This window comes from Spea bombifrons, chromosome 7, assembly GCF_027358695.1.
Source record: "Spea bombifrons isolate aSpeBom1 chromosome 7, aSpeBom1.2.pri, whole genome shotgun sequence".
Lineage (NCBI taxonomy): Eukaryota > Metazoa > Chordata > Amphibia > Anura > Pelobatidae > Spea > Spea bombifrons.
In genome coordinates this window covers 10,510,313-10,524,042 of record NC_071093.1, presented here as the reverse complement: position 1 = coordinate 10,524,042, position 13,730 = coordinate 10,510,313, and positions in this window count along the sequence as shown.

Here is a 13,730-nt window from a genome sequence, read left to right as displayed (position 1 = left end):
TTGAAAAATGTTAAATCATAATGATGGCATTACAGACAAAACCATTTTTATTTGTAATTTGTGGACCCGCATGGTCGATCACATTAAGTAATTTGAATATAAAAGTATTATCTCATTAGAAGACTCTAAGTAGGTCGTGTTACTAGAGGGACGACCTAGGTGATCTACATCCATTGCATCATATTTGTCTGGTGGTATACAATCTATCCAATTGTCTACATACATCTTGTTTCTTTTTGTGTAAAATGTATTTCTTGAGAATCAGGGCATCGGGTTATGACATCATAGACTCAGTTTACATAAAGGGCAGAAATAGATCTCCAAGCCACCCACTATAGAGGACAACTGTTTCTGGCCTCCTGTCAAAAGGCATGTGTGATGTAACAAGGGGTGATAATGAGCAGATATTTTTGAGGGACTCCTCATTTGTTGTGCTATGGAAAAATATGTGATGTCACTGATGTTCTGTGCATGCTGAGAGATGACATATTTCATTCTTGAACATACAGTGATATCCTTACCTACAACTCTAACAAGCTTCTGTAAAGGGAACTGGGTTGTCCTCTTGGTTTGATGCTGCTGAAAATAAGCTGTCTAAAACCACGCTTTCAATTATTTTTGAATGACATCTCAACTATCAGGTCATCTGCTGTGGTATAAATAATCTAAAAACCAGACATATGCCTTCAGGGGAAGCAACATGTTCCCAGTTTAACTTCTATTTAAATCCATTCAACCATAATATTTAGGCTTTTTTAACATGATAAAGCAAATCCAGACATTTAGGAAGCTCATAAGTATTAGTATTAAAACAAAATATTTGAAATAGCCTAATAATTGCTACAAATTGATAGTAGATGGTGTGGAATTTGATTTTTAAAAACATTTTGGAAACTACTGAATAAATTACCGGCTATTGTCCTTGGAGAACATCTAGTTTAAATCTAGTTGGCCGAGAAACATTATCTAGGTAAATAAAAATTATTTGTGACATTTTGTCACTAACACACTAACAGCAGACATGCCATTCTTTGGTGTGCAGATCAATGCATTTATTTATTTGTAAGTGAAATAAAAATAACTGAAATTATGCATGATTTTCGGTGCTAAATTCACTTGTGGTTTTGTCTTGGTTGGGAAAGTTCCTCCTTAAAAAGAACTCATCTAAACTGAATGTTACCTTCCAAAATAGACATTTAATTTTTTTTTTATTTTTATTTTTTCATATGATTACGGTTTGAATTTTTATGAACCTTGCCAACAGCACACTATTTTTTCAAAAACATTAAATGACTGTCACAAACAGGTATGGTCAAAATCCTCTATTCTCTTTGTTGGAAGGTAGGGTTCGTAAGGAAGACCCCACATAATTCCAACCAACGCCAAGAAACATTAAAATGAAATGTTGTACACTTTGTAAAGACATAAGGAAACCAGTAGAAGGGAAAAGCTGAACATTTTTGATACTCTCACAATATGCATGAATACTGTGCCATCTGCTGTTTAAATAGGTTACATGCTTCATATGAAATAGCACACTACATCCCAAGGGTGCATATAATGTTTTATATATTATATATACCTATAGATATAAATACATGTACATTTAGTTTTTCTATATAAGAAGTTTTCTTTAAGAGTAATTAATGCTTTGTAGCCCCTCTGGGGTCCTCTAATAACTTGAGCAGTTAATTAAAATAATTAAAGTGCTAGTTAAAAGTGATAGTGTGATCATGTAAAATAGTTCCTCGCTTTTAAACAAAGTTTCTCCAAAACATTGACACCTAATTAAAAAAACAAAAAGCATAAAAAGCTAAAAAAAAGTTGTTCTTCAATGTAGTAACGTACCTAAGGGGGGCTGGGGTGCGGTCTTCCCCATGTGCCACTCATCGAGGGGATGCCACTCATCAGAGGGGTGACACCTACTGGGAAACCGAGCGGCGGCCTAAATAACAATGAGCGAGTGAATGTTAGTGCTTAGGGGCAGAGGTGGTGCATGCAGACTACTTAAGGGGCAGGGGTGGCACAGGCAGGCTGCGTGTTTCAGGGGAAGAGCCCTACTCAATGTCTTGTTTAGAATGTAGTAATGCGGGTTATGGTACACAACCAACAGTGTCTGTCTCATTGTATAGTGATGGGGGTTATGCTGTATCGCCACCAATCCCTGGTGATGCTGTACCATATCTGTTCGGTAAATGCTATTTATGTAAACTTATTTAATGTATCCATGTTAATAATTTTTTCAGATATTTTGTTTTTCCAGATGACATACAGTTTACAAATTTGTAAAAACAAATATTCTTACCAACATTGTTTTTAGATTTTAAAGTGTGGGGGGGTGCCACATACAGGATCCGCCTTGTGTGCCAAATACTCCAGGTTCTCTCTTGCTTTAATGCACCTTCCTTTTACTGCTGCATACGGAACATGTTTACCTTTAACTATTATTTTCAAAGATTTTTGAAAAGAAAAACTGGGAAAAAACATACTAACACGTGGACCGAAAACAGATTAAACCCAGAATGCGAATGTCCTTCCTCTAAGAGCGATATTACATATTCTTATAAGCTGTAACCTTGGACTATGTCCGGCATCCTGCTTCTCCACTGTAGGCACAGACTCTTGGCAGAGATAAGCAAAATGTTGGCATTCCACCGCTGCTGCAGGAAATTAGAAATACTTTTAAATATAACTGTGCAGATCACTCACTGCGTCTCCCTCCTTACATAAATATAGCGTCGAAACACAGCATTTAATCCAAATATTAATATTAATTTCAACTGTTTTTTTATTATATTAATAAATATAATTTCAGGAAAGAATATTTTTTGAGAACATTTGTAGAATATGTATAAACAATATATGCAATTATAACATACTTGATTTTTTCATTTGGATATGTTACATTCCTGGTGACAGACTAGACAAATCCCTGGAGCCAAGACTCTGAAAACCTTCATTTATTCTGTATCATATGTTGATTTCTAAGGATGCACTGATTCATGGCTCTTTAAAAAGTCAAGCTGGCTCCTAAAATATCTTATCTTAGCCTAACATTATACATAGATTTGTCCACTTCTGGAAAAAATTAGGAGGTTCTTGGCAGATAATATTCCAGAGAAGTCACTAGCAGGGTCGGCGAAGTGTCTGTATACTTTGCCACCACTCGCTCCCTCCAGAGCTGAACTGGGCTGAAAAAAAAGAGATGAGGAAAAAGAGGAAAGGTGAGGAAAAAAAGAAATGATAGCGATAGGTAGATTGGGGAGAGATGAGATAGAAAGAAAAGGGAGATATAAGAAGAAAAGTGAGAGATAAAGAGAAAGAGGAGAGATGAGATAAAAAGAATGGCGAGATAGGGAGAAACGGAAGAGATAGGGAGAAAGGGGAGAGATGAGATAAAAAGAATGGAGAGAGATACGATAAAGAGAATGGGGAGAGGTGAGTTGAAAAGGAAGGGGAGAAATAAAGAGTAGGGCACGAGCAAAGAGAAGAAGGAGCTATAAAAGTGAAGGAGAGAGATAAAGAAAAAAAGGCAGAGATAATGAGAGGGGTAATGAGAAAAGAGAGCGGTAATGAGGGAGAGGATAGATAATGAGATAAAAGGCAAGTTACAAGAAAGGGGAGTGATGGAGAAAGAATGTTTTTTTAAGGTGTTAGGGCAAGTATATCTAAGGGTAAGTAAGTACCCATGTGGCTGCAAGAAGAAGTGTAAGCTAGGATGTTTGTGTGTATATGTGTGTATGGGCAGGCATTTGTAAGGGTAGTTACTAATACTATTACAGTTTTGAATGATTCACATTATAGTGTCCTTTGCCGAGTCCAGCAACCGTGTAAATGGCCACCATGAACCATGTCCGTGACTATACTTAGTCACTAGCTGCTTAAGATTTCTACGTTCATATGATTTCCCCTCAGTGGTTGACACAGACTTTGCTTCGTTAGAATCCAATCATATTTAGAATTGCACCTTAACGCCAGCACTGGAAAGTCTGCAAATTAGCGTGACAAGGAATTTTGTCCGCTATGATTGGTGGCTGCAGGAGCCGGCTAGTTTATCTACTGATAAAGTAAAAAAAAATCTTGCAAGGGCAGTAATAGCAGTGACATTGTTATTGTCGTCATTCGCTCTTGGTAATAATAAGCCTGTAGGCGACTGACATTTTTGATTAAAATACAAAGCCACCACCTACTAAGTTCACTGCGACTAAGAAAAACCTTAAATGAGTCACATGTTTAACCATCTGATGGTCCTTAAAAACGATGCTAGTCACCCACACTAGTATCCAAGCCATTGATTGTATAAATACAACCCTCGTATGCAAATGTGAATCTTATGAATAATTAAAGAAACAATTTACACATTGTGCTCAAATCATAAATATGGGGCAAGCAGACATGTAATAGATGTTAATATTTCCTAATTTGCCTTTTGGTTAGCTCTATGTATAAATCATCTGCATTACTTATTTATATAAATTAATTATATTTTGCGGACAATTTCTAGTATGAGATTTACTTATTTGAGCTAGCGCCATCTGGTGGCTTCTGCTTGAACGGCGGTGAATTAATGAAAAACCTTGCGGGACTAAGATAAGATTTTCTGGTTTGCATTGCTTTATTTCCATCTAAAGCAGCCGGGAAAGGACATGTATTTTTCAACAGTGTTCATCACTTGGCTCCCGTTGGGTTATGATCCTATCGTACAAACCCGAGTCTATATTTTCATATTTTTGTATCTCTTCTAGAAATAAAATATTCACTGTGCTGTTTTACTAATATTACACAGCACATGTTTTCCAGCTGCCAATTTCCTCTCGAATACAGAAACCGTATTCAGCCCATAGATACACCCTGTTCGAACGTATCACAAAGAGATCTTTATGGGAAGAAATGACTAATACAGAACGAACTTCTGTGGTTCTCTGACGTTGAAAACACACAATAACAACCCTTAGAAATTCTGAAGTTTTTTTTTTTAGAAGTTGCACAAACACAGCATCACAGTGTACACTGAAATTTAAGAATGAGTGTTAAGGAAAACAATTATCATTTCTATACAATGGCATGACACAGTTCATGCCGCTACCGCAGCCAAAAGGATATACACAAGTTAATTGCTTTTTTTTATTTGTAATATATTTATTTAGTTATTATGGCTATAACTGTAATGTCTGAAACGGTGCTCAATGGTCAAATAAAAGCAATCAGGTTAGGTAAAAAGCATGTTACTTACATTGTTGTTTCAATGTGTGTTTACAAAAAGTGGCTAGCCACGCGTAGGGTTTGGGTTGAGCAGTCGGAGTGGGCAGAGAATCAATGGGCAGTTCACTCAACCAGACACCACTCACTTGGCCCTAGATTGAAGACAGTAAGTTCCCAGCTCTGCTTATATACCTCATGTGTTCAGAAATATGTCATGTGTTATACATGCCAAAACCACCAATAGTAACCACCAAGTACAATCTCATGCCAGATCCCACTAAAGCATGACAAGAACATCAGTGGACTCTTTAACTAAAGCCAATGGTGTTTTTTAACCCATGGCAGCATCCCAACCACCCCTCGCCATCCTCTGTATTGAGCATTGGGGTGTGATATCATATGCTAGCTATCCTTCCCCTCAGCACAGACACTTCAGAGACAGCATGGTATATATAAATATTGTGTTATTAGCCTATTTATACCTATTTGAGTACTTGCTTAACTAACCCGTTATGCTTAGGGCCTCTAAAAATCTAGAAGTTTACCCAAGATCTGTTGAACCCAAAATCTGCAAGTGTTTCAAGCAGTTTGGGCACCATAGGCAAAGACATATACAAATACCGACGATGAGTTTGCATTCTCAAGGAAGGGAACTCATGAATCAAAGGGTAAAAAAAACTATTAAACCTTATTGGCCCCATTAGCCCGTGGTCTTATTGTCATGCGCAAAGCCATGCCCTCCTGGTTTTACATAATCCATATATCCTTATATAAGTAAAATGGACATGAAATGTAACAACTTTGGCAGTCCGGTTGTAGAGGATAAATAGAGTTTGAGACTCTCAAATTTTATCTCATTTAATTTAGAGTTTAACTCCTTAATGACAAAGCCTGTACATGTACGGGCTCAAAATGCATTGTTTTCAATGGGTTTAGGGGGTTAATCCTATAGGCAAGGGTACGAGTAAAATGCAATACAAATGGCCTCTGCCCAAGAGAGCTAACAACCCTAGGTGTACATTTTGGTCTTCGTTAGCCACATTTTGGTCTTCGTGGAGTGCAAGTGGTGTTCCTCTAAAGTAAGTTCGGTGAACAGGGAGGTCTGTGTCTGGGGTACACAAGACCAGCTAAGCAGAGAACAAACACCATTAAAGGGTGGCAACTTTCTCTGGAAAGTCTCACGTTGTGGTTAATTTGTGCTATTACTCCCTTAATCTTGGAATTCTGGCACACTGGCATTTGCCCGGGGGGCTATTAAGCATGCATACCTACAAATACTGCCCTGACCCTTTATTGGAAGACTTGTAGCGGAATTTTGTAATTGTAATGTACCGTAAATTACTCTTCCAGCAAGAGCAAGACATGTTTATGTCATAACAAATTGTACATTTAGATGAAATGATTGAATTTCTTCACTTGTCTTTTATTTACATGAAAAAATAGAACACTGTGATCTGTGAAAAGAAAACAAGGGATGAATCCGACCATTGTGTAGTATGCTAAAAGCTTGTGTCACAATACAGACTGACCTATTGTTAAAGGCTGGAAATAAACAGATTGTCTTATGACTATGGATTAAAATACCTCAAGTAGAACACTTTTTGAATTTGCTGAAATTACAATATTGTTCATTAAAGTCATTTAAATCTGTTTTAAGAAATACATTCCAATCAATACGCAGTAGATTACAATACTGTAATATATATATAAATATATATATTTTTATTTTTTATTTATTTTTTTGACACTTATAGGGTGTTTTTGGTGATTAGAGCATTAATTAACACTATTGTTTATCACTTATTTTTTAGTGTCCCTTTGATTATTACTAGTATTAGTTATTTTAATAAGTATCTACTGGTTTATATAACACCTTTATATTCTGGAGCACTGTACAATGGCCAAGTAGAACAAAACAAGTGGTTTGCCATCTGTTGTCGAGTTCTCTGTAATGTGGGGACAACTCAGGAAAACCTAAATATAGTGTAGACTCACATTGATTAGTTATAATACTTTTTATATATATGATACCTAACATAATTGGTTCCCAGTTCCCAGACTGATATAGGTATAATATATTATTTACTAAAGAAAAAGTTCACAGAACTCTCACTTTTATAACCTTGGTCAATATGGTTCATACATAGATACAAAGAGATATTACAACATTTTACCTAAATATAGCATGTGACGTACATGTGATGTTTGGATTAGGGCAAAATAGTGACATAACTAAATGGTTGTAGGTGGTGCTTTTTCACCTGCTGTCTTCTGCTAGAGAATGATGTATATACTTTTGGCTCTAATCTAGGCAGCACCCCACACGCTCACTCTGCGACCTCCATCTTCGCTACACATATGTTATATCCCGGACTTCTTCTTCGCCCAGCCTTCATTGTGTAAATGGACCAGTTGGGGAGATCTGAAATCTCCCCTGTAACTGGTCAATTGAGGAGTAACACCAGGGGTCCTAAGCACCCCGGGGGACTGTCTCACCCTGGACCTACTGCCCTAGGCCTAGTTGGTCAACGGGACATGACTTCACCTTGTCTTCCTAGTCATATTAATGTACCTTGTAAGGAAGATCTTGCATTAAAACAAAAGAGGGTATGAGTATGAAAGTAAAAACTTCAATATTAATTGATGGTGTTTCAGATTGAGAGTTTCAGCCTCTCAATGGCATGCTAAGGTTTTTACAAGGCTATTTTTGATGTTATATTTGGCCAAAAGGCTAAAGTTTTCACAAGTTCTGTACTCCTTAGGTGACAATGTGACTATTTTGTACTCGGCTTCTCTGATGGAGAAATGATTAACCAAAAAAAAAACCCTTACTGACAATTTAAACCATAAAGCTATCTTAAAGCCAGTTATCCATTGCCTAAACAAATAAAAGGATACAATTTAGAGGAATAAATATGGTATAAGACCATGCTTGGAAAGAGATAAGGATAATCGCTTAGTCTAGAAGCTATTTTTAAGAAGTCTCTATTTCCTGGGGTGTATTAACTTACTACGACAAGATCTAGGACTGATTGCAATCTACGTTCGTACATTAGGGGACCAACAGGCAGACTAGATGAAAAGAATGGTTATCTGCTGTCAAATTGTTCCAAACTCTATGTTCCTGATGTTGCAGATATATGGAGGATCATCGTCATGGAGTATAACAAATGGGTGACACATAGTATTTTTGTTAGGAAATTGTAAGTTTGCTCCATATACCCTCTGTGACTTGACAGCTCCTATTAAGACTTATTTTGAAGTCCTACCAAGGAATTGATTCTACAAAATCAACCAAGAAAGGCTGTCAACCAGTGAAGACAGACACTTTTAAATCTAGTATCTTCCAAACATTTTAGAGCATGGCTCTGCTGATATAATGTATGTGTGAGCATAGGGAACATATTGATGGTCAAATCATTGTCATATGGCTCTAAGACTGTCATGCTGTTACTAATCCCTCAATGATCACTTTCTTATGCCAGCAAAGGGCAGGTTTAACCTGGGCACTGGTTTGAAAACCCGAATCCACTGGCTCCAACCTGCTTAAGCTCTTTTAAGACCTCAAATCTGTATTAATTCCACGTCTGCCAACTACCAACACATCTTGTGTGTACAGAGGCTTCTCTGTGAGAAGGTGATACAAGGATAGAGAGGAAATAACATTTGTGTTCGAGAGATTTAATTATGTAGCAATCCTTTTTTTTAACATCTCGAGTTTACATGTTTAACATTTGAATTGGCCAAAAAGGGACTTATTTTACTTTAATGAAATGTGGCCCAATTTGTGTGTATGTATGAATATCCAAAAATGTGGAGAAACTCCCAAGGAAACAAACGAAAACAAACGAGAAACCCCTGAACATTCATTATTCATTTGTTTGTCCCTTTTGGAGAGAAAGAGAGAAATGGAGAGATATTGCAACAAATTTCATCGGAATCAAAATGTCAAGAAACAAAATTTGTTGCCAAAAATGAAAGGCAATATTTGTCTGAATCGATTTTGCCCACTAAGTCTCTTGGGCATTATATAGTTTTGAGTTTATCTTCAGTGAAGTTAGCCATCATTGTAGTGTTTAGTAGTTAACCTTTTTACTTTGAATCAGTACTTTTTGAGTGCTGTAACTAAAGCACAAATCTTGTTTTATTGTGTTTGTATATTATTTTATAAATAATGGATGAGACTAACTAATATCAAAGATTCATTTAATAACATAACGTATAGTGATGTTTCTTTTAAAAACTCAGCTGTATGAATGGATGCACTGTCAAAACGTATTACTGGAAATTAGCATGACTATATACACCAGTTATACATGTAGACATCATAAATGCTCTCGTTACTGAAATCTCAGTGCGAGAAACACAATATACATTTTTCTGTGTTAATGGAATTTTATAAGCACATATGTGGCAGGTCAGTTCATGCCAGATATGAACTTCATTAAACAAAGAGCATCCACACTTCGTGTTCGATTTATATCAGACAACTAATCAGTTGTACTTCATCTGAACGAACAAGCTCGGAGCCAGGGAGAGGCCGTTCCTCCTTAGATATCTGCCCTAACAGTACCTGTCTTGTGTGCGTGCATGTTTAGGTGTAATAAACAGGAGAGTTACTTAACTGAATGCCTTTCTGTCTCCAAGAGTAGTTATATATATATATATAAAGTTATTCTGGTTTAATGGTAATCATTACAGTGGTTACTATGGTAATAAGACCACTTTTAAAGTTTTGCTCCAGAATCACTTTTTATATATAAACATAGGCCGACTAGGTCCAAGGAAGTGGCAGCCCCTCTGTCTCATAACATGGAACCAATGGTCCCCCATTGGGAGATTACGCCACCTGTCCACTTATTGAGCCGGTCGATCACCCCAACTGGCCCATTAACACTATGGAGCACTGTGTTGGCACAGCCCCCAAAAGCTTCCTTCCGCCATGTGCCCTGCATCCTTAAAAGGTGGAGGGCACCGGGATCGGACCTCATGATCCCTGTTCTTTTTCAGTAAGGGTGGCAGCGCTGAGGGGTAGCTGGTGGCTCTGCCCTGGGTTCGGCCTAGGGCAGCGCTGAAGTTAAAAACCCCACTGAACAATAATACCCACATGTAGCATGCCGCTTGTTTTAATACGCTATAAGGAAAATAATTTCATGCATTGAAACACTGTAACTTAATAAAAAAAATAAAAAAAAATTTTTTACACAGCAAACAAAATGAAAAAAAAATTGGCTCAAATCTGTCTAGGTAGTTTGCCAACGATTATAAGCCTTGATATTTTGCACACAAATTTGCTTAACATTACTTATGTACACAGCAAGTGGACAGTTTAACACTGTACTTTTGTTCACACACATTTAAGACTAAACAAAACTCCAACGCAGTGTTTAGAAATACTTTAGGAATGATTTTCTCACTCATAATGTAAATAAACTTTGTTTGAACCATAAGTACAAATATTGCATAAGAAATGCCAATGGATTTGCTATTCTATTGCAGATGATCAAATAAATCTGGGGATAAACTGGTACTTTACCAGTGGCATCTGGCATTAGATTAGTTTATATAACGCGGAGAAACTGCCCTCAACTGCATTAGAGAAACAGTTTGTGCATCATTCCTGTGCCACCAAAAACAGAAGCACACTGCATATACACAGTGGCATATACTGGCCAAGCCAACTAGGCCCAGGCCGTGGGCAGCAGTTGCCTCTCTGCCACATAACATGGAGCCTGATTTATCAATGGGCTAGTTAAATGGGGGATCACTGACCTCCCCAATTGATCCATTTACACATTTTTTTTTTCTGTGCCCCTTAAAAGTGGGGTGCTGGGGTATGATGTCATATCCCAACACCCAGAAGTAAGGATAGCTGCATGCGGGCGGAAGTTGCAGATGGGGCTTACCTGGGTTAGGCCAAGGGCAGCACCAAAGGTAAATATGCCATTTTCTATAAATGCAGATTTTAGGTCGCTGCAAAAATAACCAGTCTCTACATAATACAACGCAAAGAATCAAAACACACCAAACAAATACATAATAATGCTATTTGTGACCCTCCTGCAATGTATAGCCTACATGGATCTCATAATGCTGTTATTAGAATCGGCTGGTTGCCACCATTAGTGAGTCACTGCAATATAATCTTTGTGATGGACTATTAAATGGTTAGTCTTTGTCTCATTTAGTCTTTGACCACTTGTTCCAGATTATCTATTTTGGCTTTTTCATAACATATAACTGATGTAAATAAAAGAGAAAAGAGGAGTTTCAGATGAGTTTGGCCACTGTGGCCACATAAAAGGAAAGTAATGTTCCCTTTATGTTGGAACCTTAAACAGACAGGTTGAAATATTTTATTACACATATATTACAAATATATTTAAGACTGTCTGGGAAATCATGTCTCTCTCTTTTTGCTTGTCAAGATAGGGGAGGACCACATTTGTCAACACTCCACCATCATAAACAGCTCAGTTTCCCGTGTCCTTCTAGTTCCAAGGTAGGGTCAGCCATGTTTGGTGTTCACAAAATGAATACATTTATTTATTTTCATTTGCCACTGTAATAAAATTCATTTTTGTTCAGATATCAACATCTAGAAAAATGTAGAAGATACTTAATAAAATAATAGAGGTCTTCTAACATCATGTGTTTTTAACAATATTAAAGCTGAACATCTTACACACATAAGTCAATGCTTGACCCAACCTAGCAATTAAATTTAGTTTACAGTTAAATGCACTCATTAAACTCAGCACTAATTTACACCCTCACACCAGATGTTACTGGAGCTATACCCTATATTTACGGATTTATATAAAACCTCATAAATTGGAATTGGAATCACTTCCACTGTATAAGAAAGCAAGTCATGGAGCACTTGGAAATGGTTGACTTTTGAGTTTGATGATAGAGGAGGGGTCTCCCTAGTGCAGTTAGCCTGGCTTCTCCTACCAAGATCTGTCCCCTCTCAAATTCTGCCCAACTGGAACCAACATAAATACTACATTTTTACCAAATTCTACACAAAAAAATAAATCATGTAGTGTGTTTTTTTTTATAACAGTTTTGACGGTTATATATATTGTATAACATGTAAACCAAGAATATTACCAGGTTACATTTTCATTTAGGTTTAGGAAGGGATCAGGGGAAAATAGTAAAGGGGGACAGAAGTCTCAAGAAGTCCTGCTGAAACTGAAACATCTGGTCACCCTTGATAAAGACCAAGAGTGGGGAAAGCTCATGGCACCAAGCTCTGGGAAGTTCCAAAGTATGAGTATACACCATGTCTTCTCCAAGCATGTTGTGTGTTGATCTCTCTGCTGGGGTGGTGCAAGTGGTGAACTACCTATAGCATGCAAGTTAACTGACCGAGAGCACTCCTATACACTTTAAACCCTGGTACCTGGGTGGTCTGGGCTGTAAATCTGAAGCGTGCACTTTATGTGTGTTTGGGAAAACGTTAGGCTATTTTGTATGTAATATCCTGGTAAACTAACCTGTAGACAGTCTAGCGTCTGGAAATTCTATCAAATTATGTTCATAGCGAAGGTCTGTTTTTTTTAACTGGTTTGAATCTTGCCTTTTTTGCTGCATCTGTTTAGTACAAGCGCGATTACATAACAAGAGCCTTTTTTTGCGTTGCTTAGCTGTATAATTTTAAACACTGTGTGAAGGAATGTAAACATAGGTTGGCTGGCTCCTTCGCTTGGAGAGGAATTTAGTATTGTCCTGCTCATAAAATGAAGATAAGTACATGTACCAAAGTTTATCTCCTTGGGAAATGACTTCTGTTCTACGCTAGTGTATGTTTTTATTTTCTTCTTCAAACTTGGCAAGTACTTACTTAGGCTGAGTTTGAAATACCGTGCTGTAAACCCAGCTGCCAAATACTCTGTATTCATAGGCTTGACTAAGAATGGAACAGTGTGGAATAATTTAAGTAATAGCTTCCAAGATTTTATGATTTCGGGGTTCACTTATTTAAGGGTTTAGAGCTCACTACTTATAGTTATTTTTAAATAATGTTTGAAATATTTATCCAGCTGGGGTGTCACTTTAAAGAATTACCAGTGCCCCTAGCCGCCAACTTTAGTCTCTATCTTGAAAACAAACCATCAAGGTAGGATATTGAAGGGGTACACTAGTGTGGGACTATGGCGCCCCCTTTGGAGGCTGTGTCCCATCAACCATTGCTGGCGGTACTCCCCGGACAGCGCCCGTGCTAAGTATATTCCTATACATCAAAACCTTATGTTCCTGAATGGAACAAGGAGAGATGATGTTAAGACGCATTTCCTTATACAGATCAGCTAAGCTGTGGCTTTTTGTGATGCATTGTGTGTAAATCTGCCGCATCATTAACTAATAATTGGTTTAACAGATTGGTCTAATTGAAGCATGAGTGTAAATCACATTTACACCGTTAACGGGCTGAAATATAGGGACATGTACTAATGCACAGAGCATCCTGGATCCCTGACACAGCACAGTGCACACTGATGTAATCTACAAATAACCAA